Source organism: Bufo bufo, chromosome 3, assembly GCF_905171765.1.
Source record: "Bufo bufo chromosome 3, aBufBuf1.1, whole genome shotgun sequence".
NCBI lineage: Eukaryota > Metazoa > Chordata > Amphibia > Anura > Bufonidae > Bufo > Bufo bufo.
In genome coordinates this window covers 239,980,649-239,995,361 of record NC_053391.1, presented here as the reverse complement: position 1 = coordinate 239,995,361, position 14,713 = coordinate 239,980,649, and positions in this window count along the sequence as shown.

Sequence of the window (14,713 nt, the reverse complement as noted above, 5' to 3'; positions counted from 1 at the left end):
CCATGATGCTGAAATACTGCCTCCTGCTAAGACATTCAATATCAGCTGGTGGTGCTGGTTGTGGTGGCTTGCTAACAAAACTTTTCCACATTTTGGCCATGCTAACCCTGCCTTCTGAGGTGCTGGCGGTGCCCCAGCTGCGTTGGCGACCTCTTCCTCAATCTCAGCCTTCGCCTTGTGCTTCCACTGAGCCCCCGCTGTCGGGTGAGAATGCCACCAGCAGCACGTCGACCAGCGTTTGCTTGTAGTCGCACATCTTCAGTTACAGACGTTTTTACTAAATTTAGTTCCCATTCAGCAATGCAGGGCAGGGGTTTTTCACCGGCAAAAATGGGTTAATGTCAACCATCAATGTAACAGATGATTTTTTTTAGAAATTTAGGTCCCTGCCACCTATGCAGAGCAGGGGTTTGTATATGGCAAAAATGGTAAAATGTCACCCAAGAATGTAACAGATGATTTTTTTTAAATTTAGGTCCCTGTCACCTATGCAGAGCAGGGGTTTATTCACGGCAAAACTGGGTTTATGTCACCCACCAATGGAACAGACTATTTTACAAAAAATTAGGTACCTGTCACCTATGCAGAGCAGGGGTTTATATACGGTACAAATGGTAAAATGTCACCTGACAATGTAACAGACGATTTTTAGAAATTTAGGTCCCTGTCACCTATGCAGAGCAGGGGTTTATTCACGGCAAAAATGGTAAAATGTCACCCAAGAATGTAACAGATGCTTTTGCACCCTGCTCCCTCTTTTGCTTTGCTGGTGCCTCTGTGCGACCACCACCTCTTCCTCCAAACTGCACACGTCACTCGCATGACCTTGATTTCATGTGGGGTCTAGTACCTCATCATCCTCCACATCATCTTCCACCCACTCTTTACCCCTGCCCTCCTTGTCAGTCTGCAGACTGCAGATAGCCGCAGCAGTTGGCACCTGTGTTTCATCATAATCAGAGACGTGCTACGGTGGTCCTCCCATGTACTCATCCTGAAACATAGGTGGTTGGGCATCGGTGCACTCAATCTCTTCCACTTCTGGGGCAGGGCTATGTGGATGGCCCTGGGAAACACTGCTAGCAGAGTCATCAAAAAGCAGAAGAGACTGCTGCATGACTTGGGGCTCAGACTGCTTGGCTGATTTGCAAGGGGGTGAGGTGAAAGACTGATGGCCATGGGCTGCAGGTGCCAACTCTGATCTTGCAGCAGGGGACTGGGTGGGAGACAATGTGAAGGAACTGGAGGCACTGTCAGCCACCCAATCTACCATCGCCTGTACTTGTTTAGGCCTCACCATTCGTAGAGCTGCATTCGGGCCTACTAAATAACACTGCAGTTTCTGTCGCCTACTCGCACCTGAGGAAGGTGTTTCACTTGGGCGTGTAGCTGGCACAGATCGACCACATCCTCTCCCTGCAACAGGAGCTCCACCAACACCAGCAGCACCACAACCAGGGCCACGTCCCATGTTTGATGCTCTCCTCCTTTTTTGCGGTTACCCACCGAAGTAACAAACGTTTTTACTAAATTAAAGGGGTTCTGCACTTTCATTTAACTGATGATCTATCCTCTGGATAGATCATCAGCTTGTGATCGGCTGTTTAAGAAGGCAGTGGTGCTCCAGCAGCGCCACGGCCTTCTCACTGTTTACCGCCGGCCCACTGATGTCACGACTAGTATCAACTAGCGTGGGCGAGGCTAAGCTCCATTCAAGTGAACAGATCTTAGCCCCGCCCACGCTAGTTGATACTAGTCGTGACGTCAGTGGGACGGCGGTAAACAGTGAGAAGGCCGCGGCACTGCTGGAGCGCCGCTGCCTTCTCAAACAGCTGATCGGCGGGGGTCCCGAAAGTTGGACCCCACCGATCAGAAGCTGATGATCTATCTAGAGGATAGATCATCAGTTAAATGAAAGTACAGAACCCCTTTAAGTTCCTTGTGAACAATGCAGAGCAGAGGTTTTTTGATGGGCAAAATGGGTTAATGTCACCCAACAATGGAACAGACACTTTTTTTTAACTTATTGTCCGGTCTACTATGCAGTGCAGGCAGCAAAGGTACTTTATTGCTCAAAAAATGTTTTTTTTATAACCCTAAATGAAACAGATGGATTTAACTGTGATTATATTTCACTCTCACAAATGAAGCACAGGGGTTTTTAACATAAAAAATAGCAGATATGTCACCCCTACAACGGAACTGATGGATTGGCTGAATTTATGTGCCTGCCTGTCACATGTGCAGGCCTTAGGGGTACTTTACACCCAAAAATGGAATTTGAAGCCCAAAAATGAATTTATATGCAGTGCAGGCCTCGGAGGTACTTTACAAAAAAGAAATTAAATATGTCACCCCACACTCTCATAAATGCAGCACATCGATACTTTACAGAAAAAAATGGAGATATGTCACCCCTGGGTCCCTGAACTCACAGTCGGTATTATTTTCCCTTCCCCTGGCACATATGCAGTGCAGGTGCACTTTAAAAATGGGTATATATCAGCCACTGAACTACAAGAACAGGATTAAATGATTGTCCCTAGCACATATGCAGTGCTGGTGCACTGCTGTTGCACAAAATGGCTGCCGAGGCCCACCTAACTAACAGACGGATTAAAAAAAAATTCTGTCTCACTGGGCTCAGTGCAGGGTACAAAAATGTTGCATTGCACCCACAAAACAAAAAACGCTGTAGATCGCTGATATCAGAGTCTTTCCTAATCTCTCACTCACAGCAGCAGCATCCTATCCCTACAACTAGTAAAAGCAGAGTGACGTGTGGCGCTACGTGACTCCAGATTATATAGAGGCTGGGTCACATGCTGCATTTGGCCAATCACAGCCATGCCATTATTAGGCATGGCTGTGATGGCTTCTAAGGGCACACTAGTTAAATGCTTGTTGATTGGCTGCCCTGCAGCCTTTCAAAAAGCAGCATTAAATCGCTGAACACCGAATTCGAACCCGAACTTTTACGAAAATGTTCGGGTCAGGGTACAAAAAACTAAAGTTCGGTATGACCCCAAACTTTACAGTTCGGATTCGCTCAACCCTAGTTATTAGCATCCAAATCTGCTGTTTGGCCATATTCTGTTTAAGATTGATGCTAGTATACATCAGATCAGTTTTGGGCACCACTCCTTAAAAAGGATGCCCTGTGAGCTGTAAAAAGTTATTTAGTATTGGGAGAAAGCGTCTAATGGGGCACATGTACGAATATATAAATAGGCGGTACAAACAATATAGTAAAAAGCTGTTCCATATAAAATCCCCTCAAAAGACAAGGGGCACTGCCTCTGTCTGGAGAATAAACATTTCAGTCTTCAAGGGTGTCAAAGCTTCTATACTGTAAGAACTGTAGAATAGTCAACCTCAGAACGTGTTCAAAGCAGGAACAGGAGACAGTTTTAAAAAGACATTAGATGAATTCTGAAAATTAAATAGACAGGCGGACTGGCCATTGACCTTAAAAGGAAACTTCCCAGTGGGCCAATGCCCAGATGGCCACCCAAGGCCTCATTATGGTCGCAAGCCAGATACATAAAGATCTGCTTCGCTCAGTAATAGTTAATGTAGGAGCATAAGGCACTTAAAGGGGTTGTCTTATCTCAGACAGTGGGGGCATATCGCTAGTATATGCCCCTATTGTCTTATAGGTGTGCACCTATATCAGGAAGGGAGCCCAGCAAGGTGGTGGCTGGAGGACAGTGGCTGGTGGTGGCTGCGTCCTCAACCACTTGGGTTGTGGTGGGACCCGCACCTATCATACAATGCACCCACTCAGAGTCTGAGATGAGACAACCCCTTTAAGCATCTGCCATATGGCAATCCTCAGGAAAATGATGCAGTTATATACTGTGGCGTGAGAAGCAGTATTTTTTGCTCCATTGTGGTATTTGTAATACCGAAAAAACACACATTACATATAATAGCTTTATTAGACAATAAATAATTACAAATAGTACATTAGTTAATAAAATATAGCAGAAATGCAAGTAAGCGCTGCGACAAGCAGCTCACCTGCTGTACCAAAGAGAAACAGATCCCCACAGCCGTAAAATGCTCAATTCAATGGTAAATGAAAGGGTAAAAATAGCTATAACAATCCAAGGTAACTCAAACATCCATCTAAATGTCATATATATAATACTCCACCATAGAGCTCAATCATAGGCCCCAACTGTGGATATATAAATAAATCAGGCAGACAAAGAATATAATGTTAAAAATACCTTGGTAATCGGCCAGTGAAGGCATCGGACCTCTGGACAGCAGGGAGCACACCCCGGCGAATGTTTCGCTACCGCTTTCTCAAGGGGCCTGATAATGATGCAGTTATATACTGTGGCGTGAGAAGCAGTATTTTTGGTTCTGTTGGGGCATGTGTTTACCCTGCCTACATGTGTTGCCTTGCCTTCTGTTACTTTGAACCCACATAATACATGGTGCTTTAGTTTTTTTTAGTTTTTTTCAGGGCCAGTTTAAGTTTCCAGTCCACCCCTGATAACATTAATGCTTTTTTAAATGTGTACAAGTCAGGTTCTCACTTTCCTTTCCTAACATTTATGTCTCCACCCACACTTTGGTTGAACCTTATAGACTTTTTGCAACCATACTATGTAACTATGATAAATCGCTACATGAAACAATGTAAACTTATTGTAATCTCATTGAAACTGCCATTGGAAATTCAGAATGACAAGCAAAGGTTATGGATGTGGAAATATATAATAGGTAAACTCTGCCTACATAGCAAATCGTAATGCATCCTTTTAATCTTTAGTTTTGATTTATATCAACTAGTACAAACTGTTTTCATTTTCTTAAACTCTGTGAATATCACCCATATATTACAACAGAATAGTAAGCCAGTTTAGAGGAACACATCAGTAATTATATTTTTCAATGGCTTTTTACAAGAAAAACTCCTTTCAATGCTTCATTACACTGACCGCACCATTTGCCCGGCACTGCACATAGTAAAATAATTGACATTACAAGCCCTCTAGCATTCTGTGTCCCTTCAAAGTGATAAGATGACACTTGGCTTAGGATGAGAAGAAGATGACCTCATAGGACGCATAGAGGTCCTGGTGACAATGAGTCCAAGTGACACATCATTAGCCCAAAGCAATGTGACAGCACCAGTTCTGACATGAATTCTGACTGGCTTCTTGTATTCCCTCTGATGCTCTTGAGCTAATCTGCGGGCAGTAGTGACCTGTTCATCTCATCTAAGAGTGAAGAAAGAAAGGATTCTTTGGGTCATTTTGTTCTTCAATTCCCAGCCTAACTACATTGCCTCTTGGATCACAATCAGTATCTACCTTTCCACATAATCATATGCAGAGCTTAAAATATAATTACAGATAAAAGGAAGGTTCTTTGGAGAGCTACTCAGTGTTCTGACTGTGGTTTGATTTACAGTAAGTGTCAAGGGGGCAACAAATGAACAAGACTATTAATTCTTACATCAAAAAAGTTAGCTACTAATGTATTAATGAAAAAAATCTGTTTTATTTCTTTCCAAAAGCTATATCACATACTGATCATAAAGGAGATTTAGAACTCTTGAGGTTAGGCTACTGTTCAATAATAAAATACTTATGTATTTGGTTATTGGGAAGAAGGGACACAAATGAGCTCTTAACAAGCACTGCCTCTAATGCCACCAGATATAAAGTAGCTATCCTATTTTCAATGTTCGACCTGTTAGGAGGCCTTGAGACATGACTTGAATAATAATTAAGCTAGCATCAGATTAAGAGCTCATTTGCATATCATTTCCCCAAAATTCCAGAGGAGCGTTGCCTGGCCTTTAAGACTCCTCATGCTATTTAATATCTCCATATTTATAGTAAATTTGATAATAAAAGTGAGAATCAGTGAGATTTCTTTTAAAAGGAGGTTAGAAAGAGTTGAAAATAAAAGCATTACTCACTTCCACCGATCTCCAACACTGCACTGATGTCTTTCAGTGGTTTTGGCTTTGCATAATAATTCCTGTATAGGTCCACTCAGCCAATCTGTGGTTTAGGAGGGAAACCCCTCTACAACAGATACTACAGGGTATTTTTTTCCCCTATCTTGCTTAACCTGACTGCAAATTTTCTATTTTATTTTCTGTACATGATTGTGGGGATAGCAATCTTAACTGAGCTGCTTATCTGAGCTCGTAGTAAATTCTGGGCAATAATGTGTTACGTTGCCGATTGACAATTTTTTTCCAATATTATGTCTTATGAGCCAGTGTTCTGGGTGTTGCTCAGTTAGTGTATTAGGCTACTTTCACACCTGCGTTCAGGTGTCCGCTCGTGAGCTCCGTTTGAAGGGGCTCACGAGCGGTCCTGAACGCAGCCGTCCGGCCCTAATGCATTCTCAGTGGAGGCGGATCCACTGAGAATGCATCCGCCTGCCAGCGCTCAGCCTCCGCTCCGCTCAGTGAGCGGACACCTGAACGCTGCTTGCAGCGTTCGGGTGTCCGCCTGGCCGTGCGGAGGCAAGCGGATCCGTCCAGACTTATAATGGAAGTCAATGGGGACGGATCCGCTTGAAGATGACACCATATGGCTCAATCTTCAAGCGGATCCGTCCCCCATTGACTTTCAATGTAAATGTAAAATTTTCTAAGTTATAATGCAGACGGATCCGTTCTGAACGGATGCAAACGTCTGCATTATAGGAGCGGATCCGTCTGATGAAACATCAGACGGACCCGCTCCGAACGCTAGTGTGAAAGTAGCCTTAGTTAGCTATCGAGATGAGATTACTATTTGTGATGACAAGAGTTGAGGTGCATTTACACTGGATTATCAGGCCGATTATTGTAATGGTATACCACCAGCTGCCTGTTGAATGAGCAAATGCTTGTTTATCTGGTGAATTTATCTCTTATGTGGCACTAGAAAACATAATTTCTGGGGTGCAGATTGTGCTAAGTAAACAGCGATCTACAGAAACAATAAATCTGTATGAGGATTAGAAGGTTGGATAGTATTATTGCCTCTCATGGTTTATCTAAAACTGATTGTAAGTCATAATGGCTTCTAGTTTGCTTGCAGATTGCATTGCAGATTGTTTTACAGCCCCATACTGGCCACAAGCTAAGGCCTCATGGACACGACCGTATTTTTTTGCGGTCCGCAAAAAGGGGTTCCGTTTTTCCGTGATCCGTGATGTTTTTTCGTCCGTGGGTCTTCCTTGATTTTTGGACGATCCACGGACATGAAAAAAAAGTCGTTTTGGTGTCCGCCTGGCCGTGCGGAGCCAAATGGATCCGTCCTGAATTACAATGCAAGTCAATGGGGACGGATCCGTTTGACGTTGACACAATATGGTGCAATTTCAAACGGATCCGTCCCCCATTGACTTTCAATGTAAAGTCAGGAGTTAATATACCATCGGATCGGAGTTTTCTCCAATCCGATGGTATATTTTAACTTGAAGCGTCCCCATCACCATGGGAACGCCTCTATGTTAGAATATACCGTCGGATTTGAGTTACATCGTGAAACTCAAATCCGACAGTATATTCTAACACAGAGGCGTTCCCATGGTGATGGGGACGCTTCCGGTTAGAATATACTAAAAGAACTGTGTACATGACTGCCCCCTGCTGCCTGGCAGGTGCTGCCAGGCAGCAGGGGGCAGCCTTCCCCCCTGTAGTTAACACATTGGTGGCCAGTGTGGCCGCCCCCCCTCCCTCCCCTGTAGTTAACTCATTGGTGGCCAGTGCGGCCGCCCCCCCCCTCCCCTCTAGTTAACTCATTGGTGGCCAGTGGGCCCCCCCCTCCCCTGTAGTTAACTCATTGGTGGCCAGTGTGGCCGGCCCCCCTCCCTCCGCTGTAGTTAACTCGTTGGTGGCCAGTGGCCCCCCCCCTCCCTCCCCCTCCTAATTAAAATGACCTGTCACTTACCAGTAGGAGGAGCTCCCGGCCGGACCTGTCACTTACCAGTAGGAGGAGCTCCCGACCGGACGCAGACCCTCGCAGCTCGCAGGTAAGTATAATGGTTCTACAAATTGCTAAGTAACCATGGCAACCGGGACTGCAGTAGCGTCCTGGTTGCCATGGTTACCGATCGGAGCCCCAGCGATTAAACTGGGACTCCGATCGGTACACTCCGCTGCCACCAATGATAGGGGGGAGATTTTAATTAGGAGGGGGAGGGAGGGGAGAAGGCCCACTGGCCACCAACGAGTTAACTACAGGGGAGGGAGGGGGGGGGCCCACTGGCCACCAATGTGTTAACTACAGGGGGGGGGGGGCTGCCCCCTGCTGCCTGGCAGCACCTTCCAGGCAGCAGGGGGCAGTCATGTACGCAGTTCTGTTAGTATATTCTAACCTGAAGCGTCCCCATCACCATGGGAACGCCTCTGTGTTAGAATATACTGTCGGTTCTATGAAAAAGCTTTTGTGCAGACGGATCTTCGGATCCGTCTGTATAAAAACTAACCTACGGCCACGGATCACGGACACGGATGCCAATCTTGTGTGCATCCGTGTTCTTTCACGGACCCATTGACTTGAATGGGTCCGTGAACCGTTGGCCGTGAAAAAAATAGGACAGGTCATATTTTTTTCACGGCCAGGAAACACGGATCACGGATGCGGCTGCAAAACGGTGCATTTTCCGATTTTTCCACGGACCCATTGAAAGTCAATGGGTCCGCGAAAAAAAACGGAAAAACGGCACAACGGCCACGGGTGCACACAACGGTCGTGTGCATGAGGCCAAATAGGGAAGTCTAGTAATGGAGCATAGGCATTACAGATCACACATTTGTAGAAAAAAGACTTGAAATAGGAACTATAGTGTGTTGTTGTTTTTTGAGATGGGGTTTTGTACAATTCCTCATACTACAACTGAAATAAGTCACGCTGAACTTCTTTGTGGTCTCAAATTCAGGACAATACTAACAGACATGGTGGTTTCTGTGCCAACTGAAATTTAGACAGATGATGAAATGGACAAAAAGAAAGTAGCAATGGGTACTACTTTCACTATCCCATAAATGTCAACATCAGAACTACCAAGAGTTACTGTAAGCAAGCAATAAAATGATCTGCATACCTTATAGACTATGTATATGGACAGGTATTTCAAGTTTAATTGGGTATTTGGTTCACTGGGCAATTTCACATATACCATCTGTTAGTGTTATTGATCTATTTTGATGGAGAAATGTTAAGCTGCTGAATGCCCATTGTTTAATTAGTGTTCTGGATGTGGCGTAAAAAGCTGGAAAAAAGCACAAGCATCCTGAAATATACACTAAAGAGCTGTGAACAGCAATTCATACAGTAACCACATGAACACAGGAGTAGAGTTGAGCGAACCCGAACTGTAAAGTTCGGGTTCGTACTGAACTTTAGGTTTTTCGGCACCCGGGTCCGAACCCGAACATTTACGTAAAAACTCGGGTTCGGGTTCGGTGTTCGGCAATTTTTATGGTGCTTTTTGAAAGGCTGCAAAGCAGCCAATCAACAAGCGTCATACTACTTGTCCCAAAAGGCCATCACAGCCATGCCTACTATTGGCATGGCTGTGATTGGCCAACTGCAGAATGTGACCCAGCCTCAATTTAAGCTGGAGTCACTTAGCGCCGCCCGTCACTCTGCTCGGATTAGTGTAGGGAGAGGCTGCAGCTGCTGTGAAGGAGAGGTCAGGGAGCGATCTTATCAAAAACTGGTTTATGTACTCAGCGATCTACAGAAAAAGTGTTTTGTGGGTGCAGTGCACAATTTTTTTAAGCCTGCCCTGAGCCAACTACTGCTGAATACGAACTTTTTTTTCTTCATTTCATCAATATCAATACCTGATCGGCAGCCATTTTATGCAACGATAGTGCACCAGCATAGGCTATCTGCAAGTCCAAAAATACAGCTTTGGCATACTGGGGTGAAAAAACACTGTAATATACTGCACATCTGGGATTAGACAAGCATAAGTCACTGTCACATTTAGGACAGAAATACAGCTTTTTGGTTACTGGGGTGAAAAAAGCCTGTAATATACTGCACATCTGTGATTACACATGCATAAGTCACTGTCACATTTAGGACAGAAATACAGCTTTTTGGTTACTGGGGTGAAAAAAGCCTCTAATATACTGCACATCTGTGATTACACGTGCATTAGTCACTGTCACATTTAGGACAGAAATACAGCTTTTTGGTTACATACTGCACATCTGTGATTACACGTGCATAAGTCACTGTCACATTTAGGACAGAAATACAGCTTTTTGGTTACATACTGCATATCTGTGATTACACGTGCATAAGTCACTGTCACATTTAGGACAGAAATACAGCTTTTTGGTTACATACTGCATATCTGTGATTACACGTGCATAAGTCACTGTCACATTTAGGACAGAAATACAGCTTTTTGGTTACTGGGGTGAAAAAAGCCTCTAATATACTGCACATCTGTTATTACACGTGCATAAGTCACTGTCACATTTAGGACAGAAATACAGCTGTAACGGGGTTCCGAAGGTGCACTCGGTCCCCCATTGCCCGCAGAACTGTTGCTTAGCTTTGGGAATGAGGATCTGTGTTTGACCTCATTCCCAGGGCGGCTTTACTAGCTGGGTGGCTCCCTGCTCCTAGTCTGCCTTGAGCGCCGAGCTGATCACTCGGTGCTCGACTGGTTGGTCTGTCTGTCATGTGACGCTGGCCACATCACATGACCCTCACTCCCCACTATAAATACAGGCAGCCTGCTGGCCACAGGTTGCCTGTTAATTTAGGTTCCACCTGTGATTTGGTCTTTCCTGGCGTACTTACCTCCTGCTGAATTCCTGACGATCCTCTGCCTGCTCCTTGTGTACTTTGCTGCTCTCCTGGTATTTGACGCCGGCCTCCTCCTGACGATCCTCAGCTGACTCCTTTGGTACTTCACGTCTCTCCTGGTATTTATGACCCCGGCTTCTCCTGACAATTCTCTGCTTGCTCCATTTGTACTTTGTAGCTTTCCTGGTATTGACTCGGTCCGTTCACGTCCTGTTGTTTGTCTGTCTGTCATCCCTGCACTTATTCCAAGTTAGGGATTGCCGTCCAGTTGTCCCCTGTCATTAGGACTCGCGAGGCAAGTAGGCAGGGCCAGGGGTAAGGGTGGAGCGCAGTGGTCACTTCCCTCCCTCCTGTGTGTGTGTGTACGCGACCGTTACAGATTAACAGGCCCAATAACCACTGTATTATGAATCCTCTGGTGACCCTGACTGACGCAGAGGGTGCAGGAGTTAGGGGAAAAACTCAGTTCTTTTGAGTTAGGGCAAGGTTCTTCCACTCCTCAGGCCTCCAGTCCGCATTTTGAGCCCCAGATTAAGCTCCCAGAACCCTTTTCTGGAGACCGGAAGAAGTTTCTCTCTTTTAAGGAGAGTTGCAAACTTTACTTCCGTTTGCGCCCCATGTCCTCTGGCCCCGAGAGTCAACGCGTGGGCATTATCATTTCCCGATTACAGGGTGATCCCCAGGACTGGGCGTTCTCTTTACCTGCTGGTGCCAGTTGTTTATATTCTGTGGAGGGGTTCTTTCAGGCCCTGGGTACCCTCTATGATGAACTAGACAGGGCTCTAGTAGCCGAGACGGCTCTAAAGGCACTGGTTCAGGGCAATTTACCAGCGGAGGATTATTGCACCCAATTCAGAAGGTGGTGTGTCCCCTCAGGATGGAACAAACCAGCCCTGAAGAGTCAGTTTAGGTCAGGTCTGTCTGATAAATTAAAGGATCTTCTGGTCAATTATCAACTTCCAGAGACCTTAGAGGAGATGATGACCCTTGTTGTCCGACTTGACCGACGGGTTAGAGAGAGACGACAGGAACAACAGTTCTCTTCCCAGATGGTGGTCCAGCCAGAGGCCTATCCCAGAGACAATGCTGAGGTCTCCACCGAGGAACTCATGCAGGTTGGCATGACCCGAGGGAATCTTCGCCGCAGACGTGGAGAATGCTTTTACTGTGGAGATCCTGACCATTGGATCAACTAGTGTCCTAAGAAGGTCCTCTCTGTCAAGTCTCCTAAGGCAAGGCAACCTAAAGACCAGGTACACCCTGAATTTTCTAAATGTAAGCTTTTGGTACCCATTACGATTTCTCTGTGAGTAGATAAATGGCCGGGTAAGGCCTTTATTGATTCTGGCTCAGCGGCTAGCTTTATTGACTCTGAGTATGCTGTAAGATTGGGTATTCCTATGTTTGCCTTACCAACTCCTATCCATGTCATGGTTATTGATGCTACTCCTCTTATTGGTGGTACGGTGAGCTTATGTACCTCAGAGATTTCTCTAACCATGGGTGTGTGCCACTCAGAGAGATGTTCGCTTCTAGTCCTGGAGAACCTACCTGCTGAGGTGGTACTAGGGTTGCCTTGGCTCTGACTACATAACCCCACTATAGATTGGTCCAATGGGGAGTTGGTGAGATGGGGGCCTAAGTGTGACTCGTGCTTGTCCGTGGTACAGGCTGGGGTCTCAGTAAAGTCTGATACTTTACCCTCTGTTGTTAGAGAATATTCTGATGTATTCTCATCACCAACCCCGGAGGTTCTACCCCCCCCCCCCATAGACCTTATGATTGTGCCATAGAGCTAGTAGAGAGGGGGTCAAGTTTCCTAAAGGATGAATTTATAATCTTTCTATGCCCGAACGCAAGGCCATGGAAGATTATATTAAGGAGAGCCTTGGTAAAGGGCATATTAGACCTTCTGTCTCTCCTATGGGGGCGGGGTTTTTCTTCGTTAAGAAAAAATATGGTGGTCTTAGGCCATGTATCGATTACCGGAGATTAAATAGAATCACTGTCCAGAATAGATACTCCCCCCCATTGATTCCGGATTTATTTAACCAGGTTCTGGGGGCAACCTGGTTTTCCAAAATTGACCTGAAAGGGGCATACAATCTAATCCGAATCAAGGAGGGAGACGAATGGAAGACTGCGTTCAATACTCCGATAGGACACTTTGAATATCAGGTGATGCCTTTTGGACTCAGCAATGCCCCAGCTGTGTTCCAAAACTTCATGAATGACATTCTTAGAGAGTTCTTAGGTAAATTTGTTATTGTCTATCTTGACGACATTTTGATATTCTCTCCTGACTTCGAATCCCATGTGTCTCATGTTAAACAAGTATTAGAAGTGTTGAGGGAGAATCAGCTATCCGCTAAACAAGAGAAATGTGTCTTTGGTGTACAGGAGATTCTGTTTCTAGGGCATGTTCTGACTCCTCACGCCTTCAAGATGGATCCTGGTAAGGTAATAGCAATTAAGGAATGGGTAAGACCTTCATCCTTAAAGGCCTTACAACGGTTCTTAGGTTTCGCCAATTACTATCGTAAATTTATTATGAATTTTTCCGTAATTGCTAAACCGTTGACCGACCTTACTAAGAAAGGGGCGGATTTGGAGAATTGGTCTACTGAGGCCATTTCTTCATTTAAAAAATTAAAAAAGGCATTCAGTAGCGCTCCCATTCTGATCCAGCCTGATCAGGAGAAACCTTTTATTGTGGAGGTGGATGCGTCCGAGGATGGCGCAGGAGCAGTCCTTTTACAAGGTCCTGCTAGCCTCACTAATCTGAGACCATGTGCCTTCTTCTCCAGGAAATTCTCTCCCACGGAGAGAAACTACGACATAGGGAATAGGGAGCTGCTGGCCATTAAATGGGCATTTGAGGAGTGGAGGCATTTTCTGGAGGGGGCAAGGCATTGTGTAACTGTTGTCACTGACCATAAAAACCTTATGTTTCTCGAGTCTGCTAAGAGGTTGAATCCACGTCAAGCCAGATGGGCTCTGTTTTTTACTCGTTTTGATTTTTCCATCACGTTCAGGCCGGGAAGTAAAAATGTGAAGGCGGACGCATTATCTCGGAGCTTCTAGGCTTTTCAACCTACTGAGGTACCACCTGAATCCATCCTACCAGCAAAAATCTTCTTAGCAGCTCTTACCCAGGATATCTCGGCTCGCATTAGGTCGGAACAACATCTGGCACCGGTATCCACCCCAACAGATAAGTTGTTTGTTCCCGTACAATTTCGTCTCCAGCTGTTGGGTGAGTGTCACGATTCTGCCTTTTGTGGACATCCGGGTGTTGAGGGCACTAAGGATCTGGTTTCTAGATCTTATTGGTGGCCCACTCTAACCAGGGATGTCAAGTCCTACGTTTTAGCCTGTGAGGTTTGTGCCAGGTCCAAGACACCTAGGACTCACCCTGCTGGTAACCTACGACCCCTACCCATTCCCAGTAGACCCTGGTCCCATATCTCGATGGACTTTATAACTGACCTACCGCCGGCGGAGGGTAAGACTGTAGTTTGGGTAGTGGTTGATAGGTTTAGCAAGATGGTCCATTTCATTCCCCTGTCCAATCTCCCGAATGCCAATACCCTGGCGTCTATTTTTGTGAAAGAAATTGTTCGATTGCATGGTATCCCGGAAAATATTGTTTCTGATAGGGGTGTGCAGTTTGTGTCCAAATTCTGGAGGGCCTTCTGTCAAAAATGTAAAATTTCATTGTCTTTTTCCTCTGCCTACCACCCTGAGAGTAATGGGCAGACTGAACGCCTTAATCAGTCTGTCGAACAATTCTTGAGGTCGTATGTTGCTGATGACCAGCAATTATGGGTGAAATTTCTTCCATTGGCTGAATTTGCTTTGAATAACCGTGTCAATTCTTCTGCTGGGGTTTCACCTTTCTTTTGTAACCA